Raw genomic sequence first — 15374 nt, forward strand, 5'->3', positions numbered from 1 at the left:
CCTTATTATACAGCACAGAGGAATGGGCAGCTCTCCAGCTAATCAATTTTTTAAAAGTACATATATAAAATTTTTAAACCAGGCTACACAGACAGTGGGTGGAAAAAAATCTTATAAATGAGTACAAGGGTTACTTAAGAGAATTATTTGCAAAAATGGGTCATGAACAAGTTCTGCTTTCAAACTTCAAAGTGAGAAACAAACTGTTCCATTAGCAAGATAGGAAAGTTAAATAAGGTACACAGCGCCCCTTGCTCTTTAGTGTGAATGAGTAACATTGAGGGTGTGGCCTGTTTATAGTAAACACCTACAGGAGCACATAAGCATAGACAGTCCCTATACTGTCACTCTTCACACCTAGATGCTTCATGTTTATCACTCATGGAATGATTGCAGAAAAGAAAAAGAAAAAGAAATCACAAATTGCCTGTTAAAAGATGAGGGAGAGGAAGGAGAGAGAGAAAAGGAGAGCAGAGTGCACACGTACTTAGTAGCAAACCCTGGGCATGACTTGGCTCTTCATGCCATCCACACAAATTGAGGCCAGAATAATCTATGCAGTCTATGCTCAGCATTCTTCCTGTCCAAAAGCTTCATCAGTGCAGAAGAGCTAAAACACTAACACTTCAAGACAATGGTCAGCAAAATATCAGGAGTGAATGCCCGGCCAAGTGGCTCAGTTGGTTGGAGTGTCATACCTTATACACCAAGAAGGTTGTGGGTTCAATTTCTGGTCAGGGCACACACCTAGGTTGCAGGTTCGATCCCTGGCTCACAGTGATGTTTCTGTCTCTCTCTCTCTCAAATCCATAGACATATCCTTGGGTGAGGATTTAAAAATATATATATCAGGAGTGAAGATGTAGGCCAGTGATGGCGAACCTATGACACGCGTGTCAGAGGTGACACGCGAACTCATTTTTTTGGTTGATTTTTCTTTGTTAAGTGGCATTTAAATATATAAAATAAATATCAAAAATATCAATCTTTGTTTTACTATGTTTGCAAATATCAAAAAATTTCTAGATGTGACACGGCACCAGAGTTAAGTTAGGGTTTTTCAAAATGCTGACATGCCGAGCTCAAAAGATTCGCCATCACTGATGTAGGCAGTCAATATTGGGTACTTATGCAATGGCATAATGAACCATTTTTGATAGATAAAATGTCCTTTGGCACAAGCACTACTGACCAACAAAAATCCACCTTAAATGCTCAAAGTACTTTTTAGATTTTTGACTGAATTGTTATGCAGCTTATCCATTAAAAATGTGGCAAGGAATTCTGGGTTTAAAAATTAGCATTGAACATTTACTAGCTGTGTGATCTTGAAAAAATTGCTTATTCTCTCCTGTTTCACTTTTTTCACATGTAAAATGCAGAAAATGATATCTACTTAATAGATTGTTGTAAAAATTATCAATGTTTCCCTAACCAGTTTGGCTCAGTGGGTAGAGCGTCAGCCTGCAGACTCAAGGGTCCCAGGTTCAATTCTAGTCAAGGGCATGTACTTTGGTTGCGGGCACATACCCAGTAGGGAGTGTGCAGGAGGCAGCTGATCGATGTTTCTCTCTCATTGATGTTTCTAACTCTCTATCCCTCTCCCTTCCTCTCTGTAAAAAAATCAATACAATATATTTTTAAAAAATTATCAATGTAATATATGTCAAACATCTGAAATATAAAAGTCACTTGATCAATGTCAACTATTAACACAATTATTGAGTTGAATTGTGATCCTACCCTAAAAAGTAAAAAAAAAAAAGATAGATAGATAGATAGATATGTTTGATTTCTAATCCCAAGTATCTCAAAATGTGACCTTGTTTGGAGACAGGGCTTTTACAGAGGTAATCAAATTAAAAGTGAGATCATTAGAGAGGACCCTAATCTAATGGGACTGGTGTCCTTATTTTTAAAAAGGGAAATTTAGACACAGAGACATATACACCCAGAGGGAAGTTGATGTGAAGAGACACAGGGAGAAAACGATGATCTACAAGTCAAGGAGTGGGGCTGGAGCAAATCTTTCCCTCACAACCCTAGAAGGAACCAACCTTGCTAAAACATTGAGTTCATACTTCTAGTTTGTGACAAAACAAATTTCTCTTTTTTAAGCCATCCAGTTTGTGATACTTTGTTACACAACTAATACTCAACCAAGTAAACATTTCATTGGTCATTAATATTTACCTTGACTAATCATGGTAAAAACTGTACACTTGACATTAGGCAAGTCAACTTTATCAACTCTGCTAAGTAATGGTCTATCCATAAATTAAATTAAATCTAGTACTTTCTCACATGCTTGTTTTCTGACTACTGCACTAAAAACAGCCTGGCAGGAAAAAAATATATAACAAAATAAAATTGGTTTACTATAATTACGATCATCTAGTTTTTAGTAAATATAATTAGGGAAAATCATACATACAAATTTACAAATCTACTTTTCTACTGTTGAGGGAGTTTGCAAAGGAGGATATCAGGACATTTTACTACCCAAATTTCCTTCTCACAAAAAAAAAAAAAAAGACAGCCAGCTTCTAAATGCCAACTATCAACACTACACCTGGGGCTGCTTAGACTGCAACAACCTTGCCAACAGAACCACCTTCAATTAAATAGGATGCATGCAAGAGTACATGGATTAATTTGCAGGTTTGGATTCTTCATTGTTTGCAAAAGATTGGGGTCTGACTTTCAACAAGAACTGATAGTTGCCGGGAGTTGTATCAACGGCCTTTCTTTTGCAAAGTACATTTCTAAAACCATTGGACCTTCTAGTGGATGTGATTATCCTCATCTTAAATGTTTCTTTAAATAGACCTAGCCCTCTACAGAAAGTAGTATGCATAGATAGAAATGGTGAGTCTAACCACACTGAACTGAGATACTCACTATTATCATCAAAGACATAACTTTGCCAAAATTAACTTTCTTAATGGGTGAATCTCACACTTCCTCCAAATTCTTATAGTGCCTATCATGACAATCTTTATATCCTATATAATAAAAGGGTAATATGCAAATTGATCCTAACGGTGGAACGACCAGTTGCTATGACACGCACTGACCACCAGGGGGCAGATGCTCAATGCAGGAGCTTCCCCCTGGTGTTCAGTGTGCTTCCACAGGGGGAGCACTGCTCAGCCAGAAGCCGGCTCATGGCTGGCCAGCATAGTGGCAGTGGCGGGAGCCTTTCCCGCCTCCGCAGCAGCACTAAGGATGTCTAACTAAAGGCTTGGGAGCGGGCCTAAGCTGTTAGTCAGACATCCCCTGAGGGGTCCCAGACTGCGAGAGGGCACAGGTTGGGCTGAGGGACCTGTATCCCCCAAGTGCACGAATTTTCGTTCACTGGGCCTCTAGTTTTAACATAAGGAAAGAGGAGAAAAGTAGTATGTAGTGGATGTCATGCACTAAATATTTTATATAATCTACTTACTCCTTATATCCATTGTTAAAAGATAGACATTGTTACCACCATATTTTAGACAAGAAAACTTGAGACTTAGTAAGGTTAGGCAACCCTAATTCGGTCACGTAGCTATTACATTGTGGAAATGGGATTTCAATGCACATCATTTGGACCTCAAAGATTTTAAATTCAAACTCATGCAAGAGATTTAGAGTTCAGAGATCCCTGGCATTCAAGATGTTGATTTATTTAAGGTATGCCAGACTCCTTTAAAGCATCTAAAGTCATTTAGTAATGTCTTGCTAAACCTGACTTGGTTTATTCTCCTTATAAAAAACTAGTTATTCACAAACACAAACTAAAAGGCTTCAATCAATTTATATCAAATTAATCCCATTATAAGAATATTTGAAGGTCTTTTAGATTCAGTACAGTGATACCTATTCTATGGTTAGTATTCCAGCAACTTGAAACAATCCATTTATTTCCTGGAGATAAGCAATCAACTCTCCAATCACTAGTAGAAAAAAATGTTTAATTGTAATATTTTTACACATGAGTTATCTCACACTAGACCAAGAATCTAGAGCTCTGGGTTCAAATTCTAGTAGACTATATAAGCCTGACAATTACATGAACTTTTCTGAGCTTATTTTCTTACCATGGATGAAATAAAGATGTTAGATAGACGACCATAAGGGCCCTTCAAGTTCTAATGCTAGATGATTTTTAGAATCTCTTCAAGCCCTAGAAGCAGAGGTAACTTTGGATAGAACCTTTAAGACAATCAAGTGACAATGCCCAGACCAGGATCACTCTTTTCAGACAATTAGATAGTCTTTCTTCAGTATCAAAGTGATAGCAGTGAAGATAGTGGTGATAGAAATAACAGTAGTGTCACTAAGATTTATTGAGCACTTGCTATGTGCCAAGCACCAAACTAAGAATTATACCTGTATTGTGTTATATCTAACTCAACATAACAGTATATGAGGTAGATACTATTATTTCTCCAATTTTAAAAATGAACTAACAAAGGAACAGAAAGGTTAGGTAACTTGACTAAGTCTATAATAATAATAAGTGGTGAGGCCAATACAATCTTTGTTGAGATACCCTTGTCTTCTACTAGCCTGTATGCTCTCTGAAGGCAGGCACTTTGCTTTATTTCTTTCTTTATTTCCCGATTTATTTTTATTGATTAGAGAGAGAGAGAGAGAGAGAGGAAGGAAGAGAGAGAGAAAGACATCGATTTGTTGTTCCACATATTTATGCATTCATAGGTTGATTTTTTAATGTTCCCTGACTTTGGATCAAACCTGCAACCTTGGCATATCGGGACAATGCTCTAACCAACTGAGCTACCTGGCCAAGGCCAGCAAAGACTTTGTTTTATTGTTAGCCTAGCACTGTGTCAGGCAAAATGATAGGGGTCCATTTACTATTTGGAATAAAAGGAATGAAGGAAATGAGGAGGGGAGAAGAAGAGAAGGGAAGAATGAAAGAAATTATATCTAGACATGCTATGTTCTAAATAAATGTTGATTTTCTTACTTTATTTCTTTAACCCTGATATCACAGAAAATTCTTCAATTGTGCCCAGGAATCCTGGGGCTTGGTGATTTATCCCTCCTTGGTATTCCATACTAATTCCGGAACAAGTCACTGAAGAAGCTGCTGTTACTGGTTTAATATTCTAGTTAATACATGTTTTTGTCTTGTCTCTTAGTTTCTAATGTTGAGATCAACAGAGGAATATAGTTTAATCTACCACACTAAAGTTCTAATAATAATAATAATAATAATAATAATAATAATGTCCTTGATATTGGTCTTTCACCCATTGGTATCAACTAAGGAAAAAGAAAAACTGGTCCCAGTGGAAAGGTCCTTCCAAGCCTAGCAGCACCCGTGAATATCATATACCAGTGGTACCAAAATTTGAGAAGCCTAAACAAGATGGTTTGATACAATAGATACTGACTCATTATGCAACTTCTGCCATTCTTATGTGACTGACTCATGCCACACAAAATGGAACTTTAGAGTAGCCTATCAAAAGCAGGTTTTAATTATCTACTCTTGACTTTATCTATTTACAGTTAAAATTTAGTAAATAATAGAAACCATAATTATAAACATGTATACAGTAAACACAGGGCTCATTACTTCTGTTTACCAAAACAGTCACATATCTTTAATATGACCTGATCTCACCTGAGCCAAAGAAAGTCAACATACATTTTTCTGTGTGTTTCAGGAAGGTACAGATGGGGGTAGGAGTGGGGGAGAAAGAAGAAGGACGGGTAGAGGGAGAGAGAGAGAGGTCAAAGAGAATAAGCGATTGCTCAGAAACCTATAACATTAATTATATAACACAGGAGATTAGTTTATTCCTATGCTGCAACATATTTCCACAGTGACAAGTTCCATTTAACTTAGTCATATTAAATATCTCAGCACTGTGTATAGAATAAGGATAATATAAAGAATTTTCTCATAGTCAACAAAAATGAATATAAAGTATATTATGAATAGTGTGATGTCAATTCTTAGTGATAATGAGGATCAATTCTTACATATTCATTTCTCATTTTAAGGAAAGAATTTATCAGTAGTCTCATCTCTGTCTAATCAGCATTATGAGAACTAAAGGAACGCCATAAAGAACCATCCAAAATATTTAATGAGGAACAAGTTTCTAGGACTCTCTAGCCCTCTATTTTTAATATAATTCAGACATGTTTTATTCATGTATACATTCATTTAAAATTTATTGACCGCCTACTATGTACAAGGCATTGCATTAAGGGGCTGTGGGCAATCTCTACTTATCTCAGCACCTATGTTTCCTACTTCCAAAGATGTTAAATTTATATTATGGTGATTTATTTTTAAAAACAGATTTAAATAGGTCAAGAAATGAAAAAGATACACCAGCTCTAAGACTTTGTTACTAAATACTGATAGAAACTCCTCAACATTTTAATATGTTAATGAGATTAATGCCAGTCATTTGAATAAATTTTCAATATGGGGAATTTGGGATTACTAAATAAATTATTTAACTATACTTTTTATATTGAGTTGCAGCTTTTTATAGGGCATTTATAAAACTTAACTAATATAAGATACAGTCTTTAATAGCTTGTTTATATTAAAATATAGATGTTTATCAGAAAATATACAGAGCTATCAACTAAAAGAAACATCACTGACAGCACTTAGGAAAATACCAAGTGCCTAGAATTTGATGAAAGTAAAGAATAATGTTCCAGCCTTGAAAACTATATCTGAGCTGTATCCCCTTTTCTAAGAGTGCTATTTAATTTTCACTTTTTCTTCTTTCTCACTTACACCCAACTGCAAAAGAGACACATGCCCAAATCCAGAATTCATCTTACAATATACCCTTAAATTTTCTGAATACGCCCCATGTGTCCACTAATAGCCAAATGCTTTCAAATCTGTTCAGTTAAATGGATCAATAACTACATCCAGCCTCACATAGTGGGGTTGCCAACATGGTGAAATGGAGCCAAACACAAAATGTGTCTATCAGGACAAAAATTATTAGCAACCCACTTATCTGGAGAGATCTCCTTTCCACAGGTATCCTTTAGAGAAGTTAACATACATATAATCTAGGACAGTTAACTAAAAAAATATTTGAGATTCAGAATGACAGATTTGGGAGAAAATATTTGGGAGCTAAAATCAGTGAGTTTTACAAGTAATCAATATAATAGTTCAAGGTCTACATCAAGTAAGAATCTTTCGAACTCAGAGTATACAAAATACGTAACAGCACAAGCAAACTGCTGACATGCTTCTCTGTGCGCTCACTCATAAGACACAGCTGCAATCCACAACTGAGCAGGTGCAACCTAGCTGCTGAAAATTCCTGCCTGTTGCCCGGGAACCACAACACCGTACAGCTGAGATTTTAAACAGGTGCAAACATCTTTTTCCATTTCCCTTCTGCTTGAGACAGTGCAGCAGACAGTACATCTGCAGCCATTCCTTACCTACAGCAATGACCACAGAATATAAACTCTAAAGCAGAAAGAAGTTTGAAAATAAAGCAATAATGTCAAAAACGGTGATTCTGAAATAATTTGACCCCATAATTTGGCTTTAATAGTACAGTTCCATAAAACATTCTCTAATGCTTCACCAGCTGAATGTTTTGTAATTAAAATTATTCTGTCTCATCAAATCTTAGAAATGTTTCTTTGCTTCTTACAATAGAGTGAAGTGCAAGGTGTATATAAAATGTACTATCCTTTGCAGCTGTCAATATTTACAAGGACTCAAAAATTAACATTTTCACATTATGAAATCTGTAAACAATTTTAATACACAAAAATATAATAACATGTCAGTTAACACATAGATTTATGTAACTATAGGTAATTCATATACATACCTGTGCAGCTATGGGACACAGACAGATGAGATTTATCAGGTACCTGAAATGCAAAACAAATATATAAATGAAAATTCATTTTCTAAATAGAATCAGTTTTATGCTGAGACAATTTCTGCAGAGAAGTAGGAAATACTGCAGCATTTAAAGAGGTGAGTTATTTTATACCTATATCTTCCCTAGAGGATATTTCAAATCACCTTAAATTCATGTGTGTGAATATATACACACATAGAGCCCCTCACAGTGTTATCAAGACAAGCACCAGCAAGGGACTAAGACTCACCATGGCCTCTGAAACGAAAATGCTTTCACTAGAGAACGAGGCAAACACTTTAAAATGATTTTTTTTTTTTTTTTGGTATTCTTCCAAGACTATTGCCTTCCTAATACACATATGACTACTAATCTCTAAAATGAAACCACTCAGATTCATCTGTACTCAGTTTAGTATATTGGTGAGGAAGAAAGTTGCTTTTGTAGAGCAGTCCACAAAAAAAATGCATAAATAAATAAAGTATATTTGGAATGTTCATTAACTTCAGTTACAACAGCAAATAGATATGACACTGCTTGTTATGAGAGGGAATGTTAAAACCACACCAAAACTTTTGGAAAACTGACAATGAAGTGAGTGTCAATACAGAAAACATAAGTCCAGCTTAGGCAAAAATACGCAGAATTTACAATTAGACCTGAAACACATCTGCATGTACTTGGAAACTGTAATGTAACATGCAGCCTCCACACTACTATGACCCTTAAAAATATTTCACAATTCTTTCTGAAAGCAAACTGAAGTGTTTAATTTATATACTTTTTTTCAGCATAGTGAATGACAGTAATATTAAAATCAGTAGGTCTAATACTTGCTTAAGAGTATATAAAGGTAATAATCAATGTTGATGATGGTTCAATAGAACACCCTTTTTACTTCTGATGAGTGTGTGAATTGCCAAAATGTTTCCGGAAAACTACTGGGTAGTATGTGTCAAGAACTTAAAGTTCAAAATCTGTAGTCATTAATTAGCTCTAGAAATCTATCTTACATAACTGAAAACAAAAAGATTTATGTTAAAATGGTAATTTTTATGATAGAGAAAAACTAAAAGCAACCTAAATGTCCAATAGTAGAAAAATAACATAAGAAAACATGACATATCAATGTAAAGAAATATTTTGTAATAATCCACAGGGTAACTGGTGGTACTATAATGTTATAAAACATATAGAGTAGCATTTGCATGGACATGATGAAATGGCTTAGAAGATGAAAAATAGAGCACACAAAAATGTTGAGTAATTATATCTGGATAATAGGGTGATGACTGGTTTTAATGTTTCTATTTATTTTTATATATAGGTAATGTGTACAAAAACATCCTATATAATAAAACCCTAATATGCAAATCGACCAAACGGCGGAATGACTGGCGGAACAACCGGTTGCTATGACGCGCACTAACCACCAGGAGCAGACGCTCAATGCAGGAACTGCCCCCAGCCTGCAGGCCCTGACCAGCCGCTGGGGGCGGGGCTGGCAGGCAGGCAGCGCCAGGTCGCCACCAGCCAAGGTGGGTGCCAGCAGGGGGTCCCCAATCACTCTGCCAGTCACCCCGCAGAGGAAGGTGAATGGTGGCGGCGATGAGGGTCAGGGCTGGCAAGCGGGCAATGCTAGGCCACCAGCCAAGGTGAGTGCCAGCAGGGGCCCCCTGGTTGCCCCGCAGGTTGCCCACAGAGAGATGCAACTGGTGGTGGCGGTGGGGAATGGGGCCGGTGAGTGGGTGGCACCAAGCCAACCAAGGCAGCTCCAAGCAGGCGCCCTGATCACCCCGCTGGTTGCCCCACAGATCAGCCCTGATTGCCGGCCAGGCCTAGGGTCCCTACCCATGCACCAGGCCTCTAGTCTATATATATAAAAGCCTAAGTGACCTAACGCCTGAATGACCAAAACAACTGGAATGACTGGAACAACTGGTAGCTTGCATGCACTGACCACCAGGAGGTAGATGGTCAAAGCAGGAGCTGCCCTCTGGTAGTCAGTGCGCTCCCACAGCCAACCTCCTGTGGCCAGCCAACCTCCCTTCGTCCCTCCCCCTGTCTGGCAGGCCCTGGCCAGCAGTCGGCAGCCAGCAGGAAGGAAGGCCCCGGCCAGCAACTGGAAGGCCCTGATCAGCCCTGATCGCCAGCCAGACCTAGGGACCCCACCCGTGCATGTACTTCGTGCACTGGGCCTCTAGCCATCTACACTAATAAAAGAGAAAAATGGTAATTGGCGTACGACCGCTACCCTTCCGATTGGCTAATCAGCGTATCCTTATGCAAATTAACTGTCAGCCAAGATGGCGGCCGGCAGCCAGGCAGCTGGAAGCGAACATGAGGCTTGCTTGCTCCAGTGACTGCAGACTCCAACATTCCCCGCCTGACTTGCCGGGCTCTGAGCTGGCAGTTTGAAACATTCTAACAAATATAGCCGGCTGGGATCTCAGAGCTGAAGTTATACATTGTTTCGATTATAGAACGGCAAACAAACCAGCAGCAGAAGCCTCAGAGCTAGAGCCAGAGCTAAAGCTGGCCCAGAAGAAAAAAATAAAAGAAAAAAAAGGAGTGGTTGGGAGCTTCAGTCAAAACCCCTAGGCTGAAAGCAGTCCTCAGCCCCTCACCCAGACTGGCCAGGCACCCCAGTGGGGACCCCCACCCTGAAGGGTGTGTGACCAGCTGCAAACAGCCATCATCCCCTCATCCAGGGTGGCCAGGCACCCCAGTGGGGACCCCCACCCTGATCCAGGACACCCTTCAGGGCAAACCAGCCAGCCCCCAGGCCTCTATCCTATATAGTAAAAGGGTAATATGCCTCCTGGCACCGGGATCAGCGGAGCCACGAGGCCTCCTGGCACCAGATCAGCATGACAGGGGGCAGCGCCCAAACCCCCTGATCTCCCTGCAGCTCTGTGTGTGACAGTGTGTGGCGTCCCAACCCCCTGATCGGCCCTGCTCTGTGTGTGACAGGGGGTGGTGCCCCACCCCCCCACCCCCACGGGCCCTGCTCTGTGTGTGACGGGGTAGAGCCATAACCTCCCCATCGGCCCTGCCCTGAGTGTGACAGTGGTGGCGCCCCAACCCCCTGATTGGCCCTGCTCTGTGGGTGACAGGGGGCGGTGCCCTAACTCCCCTATCGGCCCTACTCTGTGCGTGACAGGGGGGAGCTCCCCAACCCCCTGATGGGCCCTGCTCTGTGCATGAGAGGGGGAGCTCCCCAACCCCCTGATGGGCCCTGCTCTGTGCGTGATGGGGGGGGGGGGGGGGGGGCAGTGCCCCAACCCCCTGATTGGCCCTGCTCTCTGAGTGACAGGAGGCAGTGCCCCAACCCCCTGATGGGCCCTGCTCTGTGAGTGACAGGGGGCAGCGCCCCAACCCCCTGATTGGCCCTGCTCTGTGCATCACAGGGGGTGGCGCCGCAACCTCCCCATTGAACCTGCCTTGAGTGTGACAGGGGGCGGTGCCCCAACCCCCCAATCAGCCCTACCCTGAGCGTGACTGAGGGTGGCATTGCAACTTCCCAATCCGCCCTGCTCTGTGCATGACGGGGTGGCGCCCCAACTCCCCAATCAGCCCTGCTCTGAGCCCGACCAGGGGCTGCACCTAGGGATTGGGCTTGCCCTCTGCCACTCAGGAGCAGGCCTAAGCCAGCAGGTCGTTATCTCCCAAGGGGTCCCAGACTGCGAGAGGGCACAGGCTGGGCTGAGGGACCCCCTCTCCCCCCGCCCCCCCGAGTGCACAAATTTTTGTGCACCGGGCCTCTAGTATATAATAAAAGCCTAATATGCCAAGTGTCCAGTCGTCCGGTTGTCCATTCAACCAATCAAAGCGTAATATGCTAATGATATGCTAAGGCTGCTCAACCACTCGCTATGAAGTGCACTAACCACCAAGGGGCAGACAGTCAACTGGCTGACCAGTCGCTATGATGTGCACTGACCACCAGAGGGCAGATGCTCCAACCAGTAGGTTAGCTTGCTGCTGGGGTCCAGCTGATTGGGACTGAGCGAATCAGGCTGGACATCCTCTGGAGCCCTCCTGTGGTCCCTCCCCAGCTGGCCAACCTCCCACATCCCTCCCTGGCCCTGATAGTGCACCGGTGGGGTCCCTTCGCCTGGCCTGCGCCCTCTCGCAATCTGGGATCCCTCAGGGGATGTCAAAGAGCCAGTATCGGCCCGATCCTGCAGGCCAGGCCAAGGGACCCCACTGGTGCAGGAATTTGTCCACCAGGCCTCTAGTTATTTTATAATAGGGAAAATTTTTAGTTGGCAGATAGCAGTAAAAGAAAAGTTATAAAGTGCCATATGGAAATCATAAATCTAACCTTCCTAAGGGAAGTCAATTACTTGAGTTATACATAAAATCCACCAAGTATACCCCACAGTGAGAAACTCATCCTCCTGTTTCCACACAGGGGTGCAGCCACAGTCTCTTTCATCCCACTGCTTTAGAACCTATTCCAGTAATTCAATAGCACATTTTAATCATTTTAGTAAAGCGTCTTTAATTATGCAGAGTGAAATGATGACAAGAACAATTTAGGATTGCAAATCTGTTCAACCTAGTACACACTAATTTATTCACTAAGTAAATGATATGTAATGAGTGTCTATTACATGCAAAGTGCTGTGCTTGGCGCTATGATATGCTAAAAGATAAACTGGAATACATCTTACTTTCATAGAGCTAACAATTTAAAAGTGCTAAAAATGTTAATATACTTTCCTATTATTCTTACTGTAAACCCAAATTGCTCTAAAAATAGCCAAAAAAAAAAAAAAACACAAAGAAAAAAACCCAACAACCTGGAAAAACAAAACAAAAAAATTTACATACAGCTTACATAAAGATGTAAACATGCTACAGTTTAAGGCATTTGTGACAGATGTGATATACTTTAAAGCAAGAAAACTATCAGATTTATTATTTTATATTATTAAGCAAAAACTGATATTTAAGTAATTAAAAAGTTATCCTAGACAGTTTGGTTCAATGGATAGAGCAATGACCCACGAACTGAAGCGTCCTGGGTTTCATTTGGGTCAAAGGCACATACCTTGATTGCAGGCATGATTCTTGGCCCTGGTTGGGGCACATGCAGGAGGCAACCAATCGATATGTCTCTGTCACATCAATGTTTCTCTCTGTCTCTCCCCCTCCCTTTCACTCTCTCTAAAAATCAGTGGAAAAATATCCTTGCATGAGGGTTAAAAAAAAAGTTATGAGTACATGAGTGTGTATCACTTATAAAATGCCGCTAGTAAATTACTTTAAATTGTAATTTTTTCCTTATATAACCTACTTTTTGTTAATAGAGAATTATGTAATAGGAGACCAGGTATGAAGGGATATTGATCCAATCTCTAATGCCAGATTTGTAAAATTATCTCAGATTATCTAAGGCCACATAAAACATATGCACAATTATTAACAAGCTAGTTATTTATTGGCAACCAAAGTAAATAAGTAAGTTTCTTGCTAACCTTGCCAAAGACACTATTATAACCCCACCACCAGGGAAAGAAAAGGAGGATAAGAATGTAGACAAGTGCTGAGAGAATCACTAACAACTAAAGGTAGGTAATGGTGGTTGTAAAGGTACCATTTCAGTTGTGCAGATAAAGTGATGCAGCATAGAGTTTCTCTCAACAGCTCAGTTTCCTTGTGGCCTGGAACCATAATTGTTATTTGCCCCTTCTGATGCTAGTGCCACATGATGGTTCTGAGGTTCAGCCAGTGGGTCAGCCTGTGTGGAGTGGAACCAAGCACTGAGAGAGGCTGTTCATGGGATCAATGATCCGCAGATCTGGGTCTCACAGAGTTCTGGACAGCAACAGTTATGTGAGGCAGGGTGGTGGTTAAGTGATTAGCTTTTGCTGTCAGACAAACCTGGGATCAAATTCCAGCCCCCCATTTCCCCCCACCCCTGTCTCTTCAATTGTGTGATCTTGAACAAGTTACATTTTCTCTGTCTGTAAAATGATAATCATGTTATCTACCCTATAGGATTGTTTGTGTGTATTATGTTACAGTCATTTAAAAGATCTAGCGCAGTGCCTGCTCGAAAGCAAGCATTGCTAAATGGAAGCTACTAGTACTGTCCTAATTGTATGAGAAAAAGAGGGAATGTCTGTCCCTTTAAGACAGTGGTTCTCAACCTTCTGGCCCTTTAAATACAGTTCCTCATGTTGTGACCCAACCATAATATTATTTTCATTGCTACTTCATAACTGTAATGTTGCTACTGTTATGAATCGTAATGTAAATATCTGATATGCAGGATGGTCTTAGGTGACCCCTGTGAAAGGGTCGTTCGACCACCAAAGGGGTCACGACCCACAGGTTGAGAACCGCTGCTTTAAGGTAAGGGGCTAAGCTAAGCAGGCAGTAGGGAGATAGAAAAAAAATGGCTTTCTTGAGATATCACTCTGTATTCCACAACTCATTCACAAGCCAATCATGTGCTGGATGTTCACCGAACATTTCTGAATCAGGAAACTATAACAATATTGATAGCCACAATAAGCAATTCTAAACAGTCTTTTTAAACACCATCCCTTTTAGTAAAGAGGAAGATAGTAGGATCTAAATAGTAACATGTGCAGCAATTCTGTCCATTTTTCTGGGTGAAAAATTAAGGATCAATTTCCATATTTAACTAAAACAACAGGATTTGAAAAACGAGGACAAAATAAATGTAATTATCCAACTGGTATCAGGCTGAGGTGTTGTGGGTTCCTTAACAATCACTTGTGGACAGAATGCATACTGCTGTTGTTCTCATCCTCATTTCTGCTGTGATTTGGAGGACAGCACAGATCCAGAACAGTTAAATGGTGTCTTCAGAATCCCATGCAGTTATCTAATCTCTAGAACTGTTTGGGTCACGTGAGGGTGAAGTTACTTACTATCAGCACCATCCCAAATGGAGTTACACTGTAGAGGATTTTTTTTTAAGTTCTTTTCACTTCTAGGTTGGCACAGCTGTTTCCCCAGTGGGAACTGAATAGGTCCAACACTACTGTGAAGTTTAGGAAATATATTTGTCCTCCACACTGAGCCTGGCTAGAGGTGAAAGAAGGAATTCTTAATGGTGCCTCTGGAGCCATTAATAAATCTCATAGCTAATTCACTTAGGACACTGAAAAGGGCTTTGGCTGGGTCTGCAAGGCCAGTGGCTCCATTAATGGGCTGTAAACCTAAATTTAGACTAAAAAACAGTTCCCTTATGACTGAATAAGCATCCTCACAAACATTTTAAGTGCTTTACATTTAAAATTTGATCTATTTTGAGAAAAGATTCCATTTAATCCCAAATACTTTAATTTTATTTAATATGTATTTACTTCTTCTAGACCCACTACTGAGCTGGGTGCTCTATCATTATTATATTGTTATTATAAAAATATAGACTTTAATCATCAATAAATCCAATTAATATTTAAAAATTGAAGTTCCCTAACTTCTGTGGTTTATCTGAACAGAAAG

The 15374-nt window shown here is 40.4% G+C and overlaps 1 protein-coding gene across 3 annotated transcripts in view; it reads right to left on the reverse strand.

Moving 5' to 3' along the window:
• The window catches only part of ZBTB20 (zinc finger and BTB domain containing 20), an 862593-nt gene that overhangs the window by 620979 nt on the left and 226240 nt on the right, over positions 1–15374 (reverse strand). For all 3 annotated transcript variants that reach the window (XR_011470308.1, XM_070406230.1, XM_070406231.1), the window contains one exon: positions 7848–7890. The gene's annotated coding sequence lies outside the window, so the exon portion shown is untranslated. The remainder of the gene's footprint in view (positions 1–7847; positions 7891–15374) is intronic.

The sequence above is a fragment of the Myotis yumanensis genome, unplaced genomic scaffold, assembly GCF_028538775.1.
Source record: "Myotis yumanensis isolate MYYU_CA2020_CCGP unplaced genomic scaffold, mMyoYum1.0.hap1 SCAF_2, whole genome shotgun sequence".
Classification (NCBI taxonomy): Eukaryota; Metazoa; Chordata; class Mammalia; order Chiroptera; family Vespertilionidae; genus Myotis; species Myotis yumanensis.